General features: G+C 33.7%; 1 pseudogene; it reads right to left on the minus strand.

Moving 5' to 3' along the window:
- Positions 1-215: 215 nt before the first annotated feature.
- On the minus strand, positions 216-14,763 carry LOC132274832 (uncharacterized; annotated as a pseudogene).
- Positions 14,764-18,004: the final 3,241 nt, after the last annotated feature.

The following is an 18,004-nucleotide window of genomic DNA, read 5'->3' on the forward strand; positions in this document are numbered from 1 at the left end:
TCAAAAAAATAAACAAATAAATAGAAACAAAACAAAAGCAATCATCAGCCACTTTATGGCAGATCTAAAACTGCCTTCTTTTTCAAAACTGTTTATTATTCAAATATGCTTGTGACATGCTAATGCTGACTGAACCAACATCAACCACTTCCTTCACAATGGAGTGCTTGATCCCATGCAACGTTCCTTTCCTATGCATCCAAAATTTATCCGGTTTCAAAGTTTCTTCCCCTATGCACCTCTTCCAACATTCTTATTTTCAGTATCATTTTGTTTGGTGGAAGCGACGTTCCACGCGCTAGTTTCTCCAGTTTTCGAGCTCCCAGCTGTAATTTTTTCATCTGGATTTCCCAAAGCAGCTTCTTCATCAAAATGCTTGCTTTGCTCTTCTTTTTCATTGGTGACCTCACTACAATTTCGATCCCCTTCTTTATCACCCCTGAAGTAAGATAAGAAGCATAGGTTGCCAAATATTAGTCTGCTGTCAGCAATAAGGTTTTAAATTTTGATAACATAACAACCTGAAAATATGACTTGATCACCCAATAATGGAGAAGATAATAGTAGTCTTTTTTTTATCTTTTTGTTCTCGTGCTGAACTGAAATTTTATTATCTACAAAGCTGGCTAATAAGCTCCAATGGGTCGTTTTCCAAAACATACATTTCTCTAGCAAGGAAACTCTGCCCAACTCTAATGACAATGTGATGGAAGATTCCTATATATGGCAAACCTCTCTGAATTTTTTCCAAATATCCGTCAACCTTCAGGTGACCAGTTTAAGAAAAAACAAGATACTTCACAAGATGATTTATGAATTTTTTTACTCTTTTTAATTCAAATGTTTTACATTTCAAAACTTATTACAATGTTATATGACCCACATAACAAGAACATCGACTCTTCTACAGAGTAAGATGGAAAGGATTTCCAAACTTGTGAGCAATATGAACTTTGTACCCGTTAGGCAAAATAAGCTAATCTGGGATTGTCAAAGTGATATCTTGTCAAGGGTATGAATGAATTGAGCCAAGTATTGGACTATTCAAGAGTGCTTGGAAATAGTGGAATGTAAATCTGATATTGCCTATAGACCAAGCTCAACCAATCAAAGCTTCATTCAAGCATGTTTGCCCATACTCAAGTTTTTTCATGGTCTGCAAAAATCTTAAAATGGTACTACCTACAAGATGCAAGAAATCCTCTTATGTTCTTAGCCTGATCGGGAAGAGGCCAAGTCCTTAAGCATTTTCATTCAAAAGCCAACCTTGAGCTTGGCTTGTAAAGATTTTAACAAATTCGAACAAGCTGAATAATTTGCCAGAGCTTGAGTGGCTCTCTAAAACATAGTTTATTTCAAGTCCCCCCCAAAAGAATAATAACAATAACAATAACAATAACAACAACAATAGTGAAGTATAAAAAATTTCTTACCCTGAATAAATAACGAGTCCAATAGCAACAGCAGCAAAGGCTATAAAGTACATCCAATCAACCTGGGGAGAAATTCAGCACCCTTGAGTTTAGAGTTGACTCAAATATTGAATAAAAATGCAGGTAAAGCTTAACGTTCTTATAAACCTTCTCATGATATGCGAATCAAAACAGCCCACATATCTGAAGTCAACAACGACAAGTTTAGCATTGTGGACCCACTGATCTGCGTGGAAAAGATAGTTATGTCAGTAGAAAAAGACAGTTACGTCAGTAGAAAAAGACCTACAGGATAACAAAGATGTTAGCATGAATTCGCAGAGAGTACATTTTTATTCTAACTAATATCCCATTGGCGAAGGTTTAAAATTGTCTGGAACCATTGGTCATTAACAAAATGGAATTAATTTATATATAACTTCAATAGCTCCCCCCACCCTCCTCTCCCACTTGTCAGTTGCCAATACGTAAATCCACCATCCAACAAGCAGGAAGTACTTAAACCACTAAAGGTCACATTTCCTAGACTGTTTACTGTGAATTTTTCATCACTCTTTTGATTCTGAAGAGTCCTATATATACTTCCTCATGTACGCATCTCCGTCACGGTCTATTTAAAATTCTAAAAGATCCTTCTCGTAGGAACCAAACAGAAAGTGCAACTATGATTTCTATAATGAAAGTTTGAATCAAATTCACATTAAATTTTTGCAAAGAAGTTTCAAATGGTATAAAAACAAAAGAAACATCATATGCCTTAGTTTGGCTTAACATCATAAATCCCTTGTGAGGGGCACTTCAAAGCTCCCATCAAAACAAGGCAACATAAGTAAAACACCTTAAGCCTTTAAAACTTGGGCGGGAATCTCATTAGGCTTACCCCTTATGAGCCAGGACATAGTCAAAGTTGCACTTTGTGCACCTCAACTCATGAGGCATGCATCTCTTGTGTCTAAATTTTTAACTTTTTTGGTTCTTTTTAATGATTAACCATCTCTCTATGTGATACGTGACCAACCATTTCTCTTTTGTCACATAATCTGGAACATACATCTTTATATACATACGAGCGAGTTAACTATATACCTCGGACCTCACAGGGTCTAATCGATATTTGGAGGGGACAAAGGGTGGGGGCTCGAGTTTGCGACTTCTGGAGGGTGACTCCCCTCTGTATTTGGTGGTGTCTATGGAAAGAACGCAATAGAAGATCCTTTGTTGGGGAGGAGTTACCATTGGGGCGCGTAAGTATTCTATTATTTGTTCTCTTTTTAGTTGGGGCACGGGGAGAGATTGTTCTTCCGTTGAGGAGTTTTTGGACTTTTTGGTGTCTTTGGATCCTTGGCTTTCTTTTTTTTGCTCTTGGTTCTTGTATAGCTCTTGGGATGCGTTCCCCTTTTGAACGCTTTCTAATACAATTTTACTTATCAAAAAAAATATACATACGAGCAAGTTATAATGTTTATACTGTTATTTCCAAAATTTCGTGATTGGATTATTATTTCCTATTTTTATGTACAACCTTGATATATTAAATTTAACTATATACTTAGCTTAAATTTGCTAATATGCCCCAATAAGAGAAGTTCATATATTACTATTTATTTTGTATTTTTCCTTTTTATTCTTTTATAATAATTCCACGTATACTATCCAGTATATGTCCCACCTATATGGGATATGGAAGTAGAAAATTAGAGACAAGCCTAATCTTTGTTATTATATTGCCCAAAGTGGCTGCACTGAGACTTGAACCTGTTATCAAATTAATTCCAGTTTTTACCATTGCACCAACCAATAACCCCTCAGACATTTTACTTGAAGTGCAAAATAAACTGTACAACTTACCGTTACACCTCAACTTCAATGGTGTAACACAATTGGCCTCAAACTTTCACGTTAACCACTTGGCTCTTTATTATGGTCTTAATATATTTATAAACATTTTTATTTAGAATTCAAAGTCATACTGTCAAAGTGTTGAGGCTCAGTGTCTTAAAGATTACAAGTTTCCTAACAGAAAGAAAAATGCCTCACTCTTGTCTCTTTTTTTCCCAATTTTCTCAACGTGCAATAAGAATCCATTTTTTTATTTTTATTTTTATTTGTAAACTTAAGTAGTTACCATGCCATTTTAAAGAATGTGCTCAACAAAATTTCCATTAAAATTGCGGAAGTAGATAATGAAAATGCCATGTATTAGTCACCAAGATTATGACAATGCCAGATATCGTTTACCACTTGCATCTCTTCACTAGTCTGGATTTATGTGTTGATTTTGTGTGCATGTGTGTGTGAGAGAGAGGGAGAGAGAATAACAAGAGACTTACAGCCCTGGCTGACCAGTGGATGGATTTGAGCTCATTGCGCAGTATGCTTCTACAGTCATTGTTAACGAAACAGATTGACCACAAAAAGGCATAGGAAAAAGATTAATTATCAAAAAGAGAGCATATCAAAAATATTGTTTCTTTCTCAACAACATAAAAAAAATAAAATAAATAAAGAAGATGGTACCATATCAAAAAAAATTGGGCCTGTATGGATGCCTCTTGAATTTGAATAGCCCCATTCACTTCTTGGAAGTCATTTTAATATTGAAATTTATCATCTAGAATGGAGGCATTAGAGAAGATGGTACCATATCAAAAAATTTGTTTAAAATCTTGAACTCAAGTCATTTCAAAGAAACCAAAAAATCACCACATTGAAAGAAACACAATGGAACTCTAATTTCTTTAAATGTCTCCATTCAAGATGATGTACTTCTACAATGAAAGGCTATATAAATTGTGAATAAGGTCATTCAAGTTCAAGGAACGTCCAAGCAAGCCCTGAATATTTCCATTAAATCAATTTAAAGGCAACAGATCAACCCAAGTTGAATATAATCACAGTAGTTCAATATACTGCAAGAAAAATTAGTTTGCTGTTTAGCTGTGAAATCAAGGATGCATTTGGCAAGCACTGACAATGGCACCAAAAAGGCCCAACATTACCATGAGCTGTACCCTATCAGCACTTTTCACAAGAAACTCCTGCACATAACTGAGTATTAGGGTTAAGGTGCAAAAATCTAAATACACCACTGTTACCAAAAATAAAAAAGTAAATAAAGGGGAATTTAAACCTACTTCATGTGGACAGCATTCGACCCATTTCTGTTTCAATAGAACTGCTATTAACTCATTAAAATTGGAACAATTTATGAGTTCACAAAAAGAAAGGACAAAAATAGAAAAATAAAAATGAGAAACGGAAATATATATATATATATTCAGCAAAAAAGACTTTGGCTCCTTCACCCGATTATCTGGCGTCTTTTCTATTAGGCAACCGCCACTCATTTGCGGCATCATCCATCATCTTCTTCAATATGATTTTTCTTACATATTTCTAGTATCAGTTAACTCTCTATAAAAGAAGTATTCCTAGATCTTTCTAGAAACAGGTATCTCTCTTTCTTTGTTGTTGTCGCCTTTTTCTTTTCCTCCATTACAAGACTTCTACATTACCCCACCCCGTGCACATTGCTTACATAAAATCAGTTGCACAGCTCTAATCCCTGACTAGTGCATTGACTAATTTTTTTCCATATTAGCCATTCTTAATCTAATTTCAGTGACTGGTAGGTTGGATAAAAGCACTGTTGATTGTTCAACAACCCCGTCTGTATAAATTCTCATTTCACAGATCTGCTATAAGTGAGTGAAGAAAAGGGGCTTACATAAGTTATGTCTATATGCTAAAAAGTGGGGTAGATAGAACCAGAAAAAAATTGATAACATGGTGGTTGGGACTGCAAAAAAAGGCATCAGATGGCTACCAGTGAGGAAGCGAAAGGATTTCAGCCAAGATATGATCTGTATTCCCCTTTCATTTTCTATGAAAGTGAACCACCACAAGTTTTGCAAACTAATTTACTAAAATGTCCTTAGTTCTAATGAGTTAGCCAGGACTTCTAACAGAAAATAAAATTCCATTCTCATAACTGAAAGAAAGAAATTTAATACACAAAATCTAGAACAAAATATCAAGGGCGATGTTTACGAAATTATATAAAAAATATGAATACACGAATAAACAGTAATTATAAAAATATAGGCAATTCATAAAGGAATAGGGTTTTCAAAACTTCAGATAGAAAATGCAACCAAGCAGAAGCAACCAGGAGAATACCAAAAATATATCGACTTTCCTAGCATTTGAAATTAATTCTATCAATCAGTATTTCATTTGCTTGCTGGACGGGTTTTTTATTAAGCACGCATGAATTACAAGTGGATAACATGATACAACTGCACAAACATCTTTTATTAAAGCTAAGAAAAAAGATCACTATGTGGGAGAAAGAGATGACAAAAGAGAAGGAAGCAAAAATGAAATAATCAAGAGAAACGATCACAGCAAGAAAAAAATATAGAGAAAAGGAAAGGAAAAGGAAAGTAGTCCCGAAAAGCAAGCAACAGGAACATTTACTAAAAAAGAGCGAGTAACAGAAGCATTTTGAGGCCATTTAAGGGGTTTGTAACTTCAAATCAACCATATATTATACAAGGAGGGAAGAAAAAAAATTTACAATGGTCTATGACAATAAACATAGGTCTCTATCTAGTCTTTACCCTGCTAGCATGCTGTGTAAGAGGGACCAGCACTGAGTAACCGAAATAAAAATAAAGTTAAAATATTATAATAATCATAGGAAGCTGTCCATTGATATGTTTATGAGAAAAACTATTAGACCTTAACCCTAGTCTCTGATTATAGTTGCACAAGGTTCGTGATCTAGACCTAGAGCGGGGTGCATAGGTCTTAACACTTAGTAAAATAAAACACTGCCAATTTGTGAATTATGAGCACATCTTAAGCAAATAGGTCCTGCCATCATTCGTATCCTGACTGGGGCAGGGGGGAGTCCTTTACATAGAAGGAAGAATGAGAGTACCCACCGCAGCCACAGGCTGAAGCAATATCAATCAATTACATTGTTAATTATGCAAGTGATAAGAATAAATCAGTGAAATAAACCAATCACACTCAGAACACTAGATTTTACATAGAAAACCCAAGCAGGAAAAACCACGGGACCCAGCCAGGCAGATAAAGCATCCACTATGTAGAAAAGATATTATAAACTAAGTAACCAGACTCTAAGACCAAGAATCTCTTAGTCCCTCCCAACTCAAACTTATGCAAGACCAATCCCAGATCCTTCAGTTGCTGATCCGTTGACAGAACTTGCCTGTCACAAACTCTGGTTCTCCATGAATTATCTATCTCCTTGCTAGTATCGTCCAACAATGTGTGTAGGCTTTTTTGTTGAAATCCTTTGAGAGAAGCAACTGAATCTTCAATAACTCAGTGATCCACTCACCAAGCTAGATGTATGATGATGGATGCAAAGACACAAAAGCCTGGTAATCAAAAGATTACTAAAGAGCACAAGCAATATGGATAAAAAACTTTGATGCAAAAGTGTGCCATAGAACTTGTGCTAGCTATATTCTCCACTTTTTCAAAACAATGCGTGAATTTTTATAGAGAATAGGGTCAGAGAAAATAGGGTTTTAGAGTGGTTGAATTTGAAAAGGAAACTCAGAATTTGAACTGCTCGATCAATCGAGTCAATTATCAATTGATCGACAAAAGGCCAGTATCCTTCGATGGATCCCTCGATCAATCAGTCTCCTATCCTAATTAGTTTTGGATTCTGATTTTATTCTATTTTTCAAAAACACTTTCAATGCATATTGAATAAGTTGCCCTTGGACTAGGAAACACAACTAACTTAACTAATTAGACACTTTAAAATAAACAAATGGCAGAATTTTGATCGCAAATGTGCCATCCTAACTCCTATATCCTAATAGCATAAACAACAAATATACCTTTCCTACATAAATTAACCCAAGAAATGTCTTCGAACCCGATATGCATGCATACTAATGATGAATGATGATATAAAATTACCTCACTGACATTACTGACAGCATAAGCGTAGACCCAGCAATCACAAGCAAATCACCTTTAAAAGGATTGCTCCCACCTAAAGCCAAAATAATATTATGTAACATCAGGGAAAATTATTTTAGTACGTAGCTACACAAACAATGATATCTTTTGGAATCAAAAGTTCTACTGCAAGCTACATATCATATTGAATAAAACATTACTTTTTCCAACATTATATCGAATAATTGTCTCAGACCTACATCCTAGTTATGCAGATGTGAAGATGAGCAACTCAAAAAAATTAGAGTGCAAGATTTGTGTGCCTGCTGTGCTATATTCATGTACAAATGTGGCCAATTAGTGCTCTATTCAAGTCAGAATCTGGCCTATTAGGACTCTTCACTCTTGTGACTTATTTGACACTCAATTTTTCTCCACCTCCGGCAATACGGACTACAATCTGTCGTGGGAGAATCTAGAAGGGGTTACTTAACACGCATAGCTTGTGTCAAGAGTCTACTAAAAGATAAATTTCTACTCCATCACTGGAACTTTAACAAAAGAATATATAATAAGAGTAGGATTCGAGTGACGATGAAGTTTAAAGTCAAGACTTTGCCTGCTTTGATACCAAGTTGAAGTTGAATCTTGTGTTTGTAGAAATAGAGAGGAAGAGGATGAAAAGAAAGAAGAGAATTATGTGAAGGATGAGAGTGAATTAGAGTTTTCCCATACCTCTCACCTATTTATATAGTGGGAAGATAAAAAATATAATAGTACCCTTAATGAATAAAAGAAATAACAAACAAACATTAAAAGAATAACAAGCATCAATGGGGAAAACAAAGATATCAAACGACCAGCAAAAAGAGATGAACTTGAATAAAAAAATTCACATAATTATGTGAACATGAAGTCAATAGCCATATGAATCCCATAATATCAATCTCTTTAAATACAGAAGCTAGCACATAGTGTTTGCGACATTATCTGTATAGGAATCTTTACCAATGATACAACCAGATGAACGTATCAAGTAAACCACACAAAAAATAACTAATTTTAGGGTCATTGGAATCAGATATGCTACAATTTTGAAGTCCAGGAACTACATGATCAGATAATGGAAGTTTCTTGACCATCCAAAAAAGAAAAAAGTATATTACAAGTAAATCATCTACCTTGAGCAGATAAGGAGCAGGATAAAGTTAGATTAACCAGGTAAAAGAGCATTTTCTTACTTGATCGGTCTTTTACATGGACATCTGAAAAAACCACCACGACAAGACCAGCTACACAGAGTGCTACGCCTGTAAATTTTCTGTATCTGTATTTTGTCTTCAAGAAAAGCCAGGTAAGAATTATGACAGATGGGATTGACCAGCAATCCAGTAGCATGACACTTGTTAGGGATGTCAGATGTGTACTGATATGCCATCACCACTGCACATCAAACAAGGATAACATCAATTTCTAGAAAACTTAACCTTCTCAAATAGAAAAAGAATTGTTTCTTGACTGCAACCTCAAAAATTTCAAATGGTGCTTCTTGGAACAAAAAAAAATCGGAATGATAGGGGAGTAAACTTTGGTTTTCCTAAGTGAAATGGAAAATTTTCCATTTACATATTCATCATTTGTTCATAGTTGATTCAGTGAATCAATTTTTCAAATTGATAATCCTCAACGAATTATTACTTTTTGGTCTAAGAGTGTTACTCATTACCCATTTTTAAGTTATAAGTAGCGTCTCTTTTTGTAAGTAAATAACATCAGTTTGAACCAGCATTGTAATAATTAACTTCATCCGACAATAATATATTCATTGAATCATCAAAATGGTGTTCAAATTGATAACTTCCCCATGGGCATTGGATCACATAACCTGTGTGCTTTCCATAGGGATCCAAGAAAAGCCCGTGGCCCGATAGCCCAACCAAGCTGGCCCAAGTCTGCCAGGCTCTGTCCCAGCCAGAAAATGCCGCATGCAATTTCAGTCCAATAATGACCTGATTATAGGGCCTGAGAACAATTGCACTATTTGAGCCTAAAGAGGGTTTAACTTGGGACAAGCTTTTTTTTTTCCTTTGAAAGGCAACTTGGGACAAGCTTGTTTTACAATTAAATGATTTACCACTGAACCACAAACAAATTTTGTTTCATATTCTTCTATCTATATATACTTCTATCTATATATATATAAGTGAAAAAGTCATGTTTACTTATTAAAAAAACTGCATCACCATGTAGGTCCCTCTTCTAAAGGGGAAGATTAAAGATGGACATAACATTTGTCAATAAACTGATACTCAAATCCAAATCCTTACGTTGTTAAGTTTTGAGATTTTACACTTGCACCAAGCAATGAACCCTGTAAAATTGCATCTATTTATATACATGCATTATGTACATACATAGACATATATGCATATTTATCTACATGCATAGAGATATATACATACATATATATACATATATCTACAATATAAATGCAATTATGCACAAATAAATGTATACGTACATATACACAAAAATATTACATATCCCATACATATAACAAATAACATATATACACATATATACATATATGTATATGTGTGTGTCAAACTTTTTGGTAAGTCAAGGATAAGTTCATTTTTTATTTTTTTTTAAAGTTGTCTTACAAATGAATCTTTAAATTTTTTTCCCTGGCAATTTTTAATGCGAATGCATTAATGCTCTTTCATTAAAAGGTAATACTTTTCACAAATGGAGAAAAACCATTGGTACTCAATGCCGGGCAATGTTGACATGGACTGTGTTACGTTAACTCTTTAATGTTACATAAGGTACCCATGTCGACAGAAACTTACACAGGTATAGGCATGGGATTTATGTTCGATGCACAAACTAAAATCAGACATATCAGACCTCAAACCTCTATATGTGATAGTCGAAGAAGAAACAAACTCAAATTTGATAAAAAGGAAGAGTTTCCTACTTCTCACACATATACATAGAGAGAGAGAGAGAGAGAGAGAGAGAGAGAGAGAGAGATATGGAAACCTTCTTCACCACTTCCATTAATTAATTGGAATTAATTATACGTTAACCAATAATATATATATATATATATATATATATATATATATATATATATATATAACACATTTGTATTTAAATGTGCAAGATATGCCTAGGTACCCATGCCCAACTTTTTGGGTAGTGCTGCATACTCCCACCCTTACAAGCCAATGACCTAAAATTTAGACACAATTCAAAACAAGTCCCAATATCATAAGACAAGTAGACAACCGTGAGATTTGGGGTTTAAAGAGATACAAAACCTATACACGCACCCGCACCAAGTAAACTTTTTTTTTTTTTTTTTTTTTGATAAGTCAAATTAATTGTATGAAAAAGCACTCAAAGGGGAGCAAATCCCAATTGAAATACACAAGGCCAAAAAGAGCCTCTAAGCCTTCAAAGAGGCCAAAAAATCAACAGTCTCCTCTAAAAATCTATAATTTCTCCCTGAATCCCAGCAAAAAAGAGTGGAGAGAATAGAGAATTTAAGCATAGAAATAGGCATCTCCTTTCCTTCGAAATATCTCCTATTCCTCTCGAGCCAAATACACCACCACACATACAGAGGCATAGCCCTCCAAGCATCCTGAATAAGAGCCCCTATTATACAACCTCTCCAAGCCTCAATCAACCTTCTAGAGGATCTAGGCAGAACCCAGTGAATCCCAAACAAACCAAGCATCAAATCCCAACATTCCCTGGCCATGGTGCAATGTAAAAGAAGGTGATCCACTGTCTCCTCATCACAAAGGCACATGTAACAACGATTGACCACCACCTGATTTCTCCTCCTCAAATTATCCTGGGTTAAAATCTTTCCCAAGTAAACATGACATGCCCAAGTCCATATAAATAGAACAAGGAGCACTCTTTGGCCTTAATATATATATAGAGAAGTATATATATCATTATAAGATGTTACCATCTTGTTTGAAAAATATAAACACAATCGAATATGCAAGCAACTACAAGAAAGTTTACTTTTTTCCATTGAACTTATATATGAACTTTCTAGTTCTAGATTGCATGCAAGCTAGTAATTTATAAAGTTTTAAGGTTTGAATATCCTCAAAAGAGGGATAGAATAATAAATTGCAAGTTGAACAGGAAAACTACACAGTGCTTACTTGCAATCAGGGCCTTTTCTGAAGTTGCACTTTTGCACTTTATTCCGACCATATTTATTTAGTTCAGAGAAACTTGTAGTGGAACCAGCAGAAATTTGTTTCCAAAGGTACACTTAACAACATTAGGTGGCATATATGATGTGGCATCCGGAGGTTACAATAACTTTTACATGTAAGAAACTTAAAGAAAAAGTTCACAGCGTTCTTTCAGAAGGGGAATGATCCACTGAGAATAGTAGCCTTCTCAATGATGAAAGACTTGTACAGAGCAGAAAGCGCAGGGATTAGAATGTCATGCTGGATTTTAAGAAGTTACAGTAAACCAAAAATCACAATAGAAAACAGCATGTAAGAATCTAAGGTAATTGAAAATAACCAGATATGGACTCAAAGGTAGTCGAAGATCTATCATCTATAGGACTGGAAGTATACCAAATTGGTTATTTAGACTATAAAATTTGAATTCTCATTGCATTACATAAATGACAACTCTGAGATAATCTAAGACTGTGATGTAGGACAAGGGAGAAGCCTTAAAAAGTTAAGAACTAAAGAGTTCAGAGGCTGAAAGTCCAAAGAACTAGGGCTGAAATTTGGAGGTTCAATAGTAGAAATGTAGAAAAACAAAGGAGAAGTGGCTGGAAATTCAAATAAACAGATTGGTAGAGAAAAAGAATTGAAAACAAGAAAAAACCTATTGGAATCACTCCAACAGGGCCTAGGTATACCAACGGGCTAGTGGCCTAGCGGTATCACGCTCTTACTTCCCAAAGGGAGGTCAGAGGTTCAAGTCTCAGAAGAGATGTATGTGTGAGTACCAACTAGGAAAAAACAGGGCCTAGGTATCACACCTAGAGAAGGCTTCACACCCTCAGAATTTGTGAATCGCTCACAAAGAAACCTCAAGGATATTTTTATTCATTCATTGACTTAGTAATCAAAAATTACAGTGAAGAATGCTATGTAATTCTCTCAATCCAGTGTAGCACTTAAAAGCTCTTGGGATAGTGTGAATCTGTAATGCTTGAGGGAATCCTGCTAGAATAAGTAGTAGTTAAAGCAGACTGCTATGTAAGTCTTTCAATCCAATGCAGCCCTTAAAAGCTCTTGGGATACTGTAAAATCTGTGATGCTTAAGGAAATCAAGATGGGACACCTAGCTTCTTCTACCTCTCGGTTTTAAGTATTCTGCACTTTTTAAGACGTCAAAAAAGGCAGACAATATCTTAATTTCTATTCAACCCTTGAAAATCCCACTAACAAGCCCAACTCCTTCCCCGTTTTGCTCCTTCAACCCAAGCACCTTAAAACTCCAACCAAGCCCCTATTTATGGTTCACAGATACAGTTCACAATTCTATAACATCCCCAAAAATTTCGTCTTTCTTCAATTTATAGTAAACCCAAAAGATGCAACTCTCCTTAATCCATTATGAAACCCTCAAACTCCATAATTTGATCAACGTTTATGGTTATACCTACATATAAATTGATTAATTTGACCATACACTTCCTATTTAAAGCAGTCTCAGATTAATTTTTGCATCAGAGCTCATGGTAAAGTGTTTTAACACACTTGCCCCGCATCAAAGTTTCACATATGGATGATTCATTGTCAAATGGAGATGAGACAATATGAGTGGAATCAAGAGAGTGTTCAACAATTAGTAGACAATGGGGAAGCTTATAAAGTAGGGACAAGTATAAAATCAGACATACGGTTGGTAGTTGAAATATATTTCAAGGAGATTCTTGAAAAGGCTTCAAACTCCCCAACTCCAGATATTCCTTTGATATGTCTTCTCACTAGACACATCCATAATTTTAATTTTGTTTTAATATATAGTGGGAAGCATTTTCCTCTAAGAGTTAAAGGTAGCCCATTCTATCTAGCGCATGCTCATGCTAATGCTAGGAAAGATGTAAAAAGGTTGGATGGAAGAGATACCTCTCTCTCTCCCTCTCTCCCTCTCATAAACACAAGCACACAACACTCGGATTGGACCAAAACAGAAAATTTTTACCAATGATGTTTCCATATTTGTTGGACTCAGAGGCTTGTAATGCTCTCATAAATCCCAACATGAGTATAAAGCATCAGCCCACTTTCACACACTGCCATGTTGGAGCTGCTTTGCTAGTCTATCTAGTGTCTCTAATTCTCTTATATGTTTATCAATTAATCAACCTCAAAAACTATCCTTGCCTACAGTCATCATGAGAGCATATGACTTGGTCATTCTTTTGCTCCATGAAACTTTCAAGTAGCACAACTCGGTAACTAGAATGACAGCATTGCTTAATGGACCAACAATAACATCAATTTGATCACAAAAAGGCTACACATGAGAGTACAGAGAACTAACGTTCAGAGCTTTCCTTCGGTATATCATGATGCCTCCATTTACTAACGCCAATTGCACATAACTTAGAAAAGACTGTGAAGTTGGTGCATTAATTTCTACAGCACACAAAAATATATATAGGATCAAATTAAAATAGACTGCCAAACACCCAAATGGCAGAAAAGTTAAGGAAATTTGGATTGAGAGTCTTAGATATTAGAAACATATGTTAATAATTTACCATACTCCGTCATAATAAAAGCAACCCAAAATGAAAAGCCAACAATTGAATGTCACTGCAAGATGGGGGGAATTTTTTTTTTTTTTTTTAGTATAATGAGAATTTTCAGTTCATTCTCAATAATAATTACCAAGTTAAAAATAATAATAATAATAATAATAATAATAGAAGAATTCCAAAAAAGAAAAAACAACAATTGAATGTCATTAAAATATGGGGAAAAAGGGGGAGCTTTTAAATTTTTAATAGTATGATGAGAATAACCGGTTCATTCTCAATAACAATTAATGCATAACTAGGTTAAAATGTTAATGCATTGTTTGTTTGTTGTTGTGTTATATATATATGTATATATATAAGTAAGCTGAATTTAAAAATAAACAAACCCAATTTCTAATGTAGTTGTTCTCAATTGCAGATTAAATAAGTCGCATTATAACACGTAATAGGAGAAAAAAAAACACATGATTAAAGAGAAAGACCTTTTCTGGCGAGTTCAGAAGATGAAAAGCCTGTTGAAGTGATTAGAAGAGAAAGAAACTGCCCCAAATCAAGACTGACAAACGTCTTCTTGGTCCACAATTTCTTAAAATTCTTCATAATTTCAGTCTCTCTCTAAAATTTGAACAAAACTAATTAATACCCAAATCAAAGAATAACACCAAACAATAAGAAACGCAATCACAGAACACCCATTATTGTCCAAGTCCTCAATCTTCCACAAATCGTATCAGAGTCATAAAAACTGAAGACCCACTAAAGATTTATGTAAAAGGGCATACACAAACAAAAATGATGATTATACTTTGAATGAAAGTGGCAACGAAAAGGATAAGAGAGTTTAATCTGACACCCTCCAGTGAAAATCAATGGCTATGAGGAGTTCCCAGATTCTCTAGGGTGGTTTGTGCATTCTCAATCCGTTGAAATTGGAGACTGAATGACATAGACTATATTATTTGTAGCTTTTGTTTCAGCTGTTGGGTAGTCAGATGACAGCAACAGTTATAAGCGTACAAATATTTTGTGTGTGCATAGTATAGCGTGTGTTATTTTATTAGGTTTACAAGGGGAGATAACCAAAAGGAGGATCGCAGCATTCTTCTTTCCAGCGTTGGACTCGCAACTATAAGCAGAGTGAGGTGGACGAAAATGACAAATAAAATATTAAGTTATCATATTATTTTATGTTATTATTATTATTATTATTATTATTATTATTATTTTCCCTTTGAATAAGTAGATGCACTTCTAACTTTGTTAACTTATATACAAGATGCTATATAATAAGATTTTGAAAAAAAGAAAAAAAAAATTCTTGATTTGTGCAATTACTTACAACTCACATATCATTAATATTCATTTATTTTTTAGAAATATTGTAAGAATCAAATTCAAATAAATAAAAATAATAATAATAATAAGAATCGAATTCAGAATGTCCACTGTAATAAAAGATATAGACTCATTAGTAAAAAAAATCTATTTTTTGATTTGTGATATGAATGTATTTTTTCTTATTCCAAATTTTCAAGTACCTTTATGAATAAAAGAAGGGGATTAGCTCTGTGATTTTAAAAATTATAACATAAAAGAAATACTTGCTAAAAAAAGGAAATAATAAATACATTAAAAATAGAATAGAAAATGAATACATAATAACTCATTTGCTTCTTTTTTTTTTTTTTTTTTTTTTTTTTTTTTTTTTTTTTTTTTTTTTCAAATCCCAAATTCAAATGTGGTGTGATTATTTTGCTTAGCAGATATTGGCAATTTGACACTGATAAAGTTTTAGACCTACTTTTTAGTGAGAAAAATAGAGTGGAACGAATAGGAAAACAAAGGAATTAAAGATAGCCTCGTTAGGGTTAGGGGATCATTTTTATGGACCATCATTAAAGTGGTTTGACTATTGGGTTTCGAAAAGTTGGAATTTAGGTGGGTAAGGTTTTGGTGAAAAAAATAAAAAAATAAAACTTTGAAAATTGTATTTAGTTCAATTTTTTCAAATTTGTTTTATGAAAACACAAATAAAAATGTCTATAATGTCTATAATTTTTAGACAACTGTTTTTTGTAATTCTAAAAATATATTTTTTTATTTTTAAAATTTTTGAGAATTATTTTTAAAATTACAAATCAAAGAGGCCATTTATTTTTATTTAATAAATTCGCAAACCACAATTATCTAGGAATTTTTTTTTTAACAGGAAAAACTTCAAGATGGCAAAATTTTCTAATCTCCTTAGAAAAAAAATATATATATATATATAAAAAATGAAAAATCCATGGAGTCAACTCATGCACCAATTGCTACATCCAAATTTATCACTAACAAGTAACAGTTGGTTCCACTTAACAAAAATTTCAACATTCCCATATAATAATGGGTGACATTGTAATTAAAGCATACCACAATCCAGTGTGGATGGCACTACAGATTCACCTAAGTACACCAAATGATATTATGTTAACCCTCAAGCAAATCCCTTCTCCTAGATGAGATGGTGTGATGCCATTGGTCCAGTCTACATCAGCAGGTGGTGCCTTTCACACAGTACAACCACTCACTTTGTTTAGTATATATTCGGATTTGTGTACGGTTTCTGCCAGCCGCATAACGTGGCTTAACCCTTTTGACCTTTTGATTTATTGCGTTTTGGCCCTTTTATCTTTAACAAAAGCATTGGTTTTGGCCCTGATTGATTAATTAATTCTGTAGTTGAAAGATTCCCATGCGAGTTTTGACTCTCACAGAAAATAAAGATTCAATGGATGAGACCCTCAATGTGTAAGGTCCACACGGGTAAAATTGGAATTATACATCTAAATGCGTGAGTTTTAATAAATTATTTACACTCGGGAATCCAAACCAAAACTTAATGGTAAGTGATACACTCATAGTTCAAATTTTTTTTAACTAAGTCAATCCCTTCGGTTTAGGCATTCAGGTTTGCCCTTGGTTTCATTCATAAAAAAAAAACAAAAAACAAAAATATATATATAGTTTTGTTAAAACAAAATTTAAATCAAAAGGTAATGCATCCCAATTTTTGGTAAGAATAATGAGAGGTATTTGAAATTATCTGGACAATAAGAAGTGAAACAAGTAAAGTTATATGAAAGGAAGGACTAGATTATATATATATATATATATATATATATATATATATATATATATATATATTTTAACTTTTTTTGTTTCTCAAAATAAAGTTAAAATTGAGAATTTTTTTGTTTTTTCAAATCAAATGAGTTGAATACATTCATATTTCATACCTATAGTTATAAGTAAGAAAATTCTTAGGAAAAAAGTTTTAGAGATGACCTTAAAATAATTCGAACTCTCAACCAAACGACATGCGCTCTGAACACATCTAATATGTACCCTATATAGGAGTTTAGGGTACATGGTCTTCATGTGGACTTTAATCCTTGGGATCGAAGCATATTATTATATATATCAAACTATTCTGACATGGAACAAGTGCTTGGTTTGGTTCAAGCACACTAGTGCTAGGAATGCAGCACCGTTTAGTCCACGAAGCCTATCACATGTTACCGTTTTTAATCAGGGCAACAACATTGCCAAAGTGAAAACTTAGGACATGTTTGGTAAGGGTTTTGTTTTTTTATTTTTATTAATTCAAAGCAAAATAAATATTTTATTGTAAAGTATTTTGATTAGTAATTAAAAACACGTTTCGTAATTAAAAATTTTGAAAGCAAAAACATATTTAGTAAACAAGGTGAGATAAGAGAGGTTTTCAAAAAAAAATACTGTTCATTGCTATGAGTTATTACACTAAGGAAACATGTAAAAACATTAAATTGGTGTTTTG

This window comes from Cornus florida, unplaced genomic scaffold, assembly GCF_030987335.1.
Source record: "Cornus florida cultivar Cherokee Brave unplaced genomic scaffold, ASM3098733v1 CherokeeBrave_3.0.0_Hap2_Chr01, whole genome shotgun sequence".
Classification (NCBI taxonomy): domain Eukaryota; kingdom Viridiplantae; phylum Streptophyta; class Magnoliopsida; order Cornales; family Cornaceae; genus Cornus; species Cornus florida.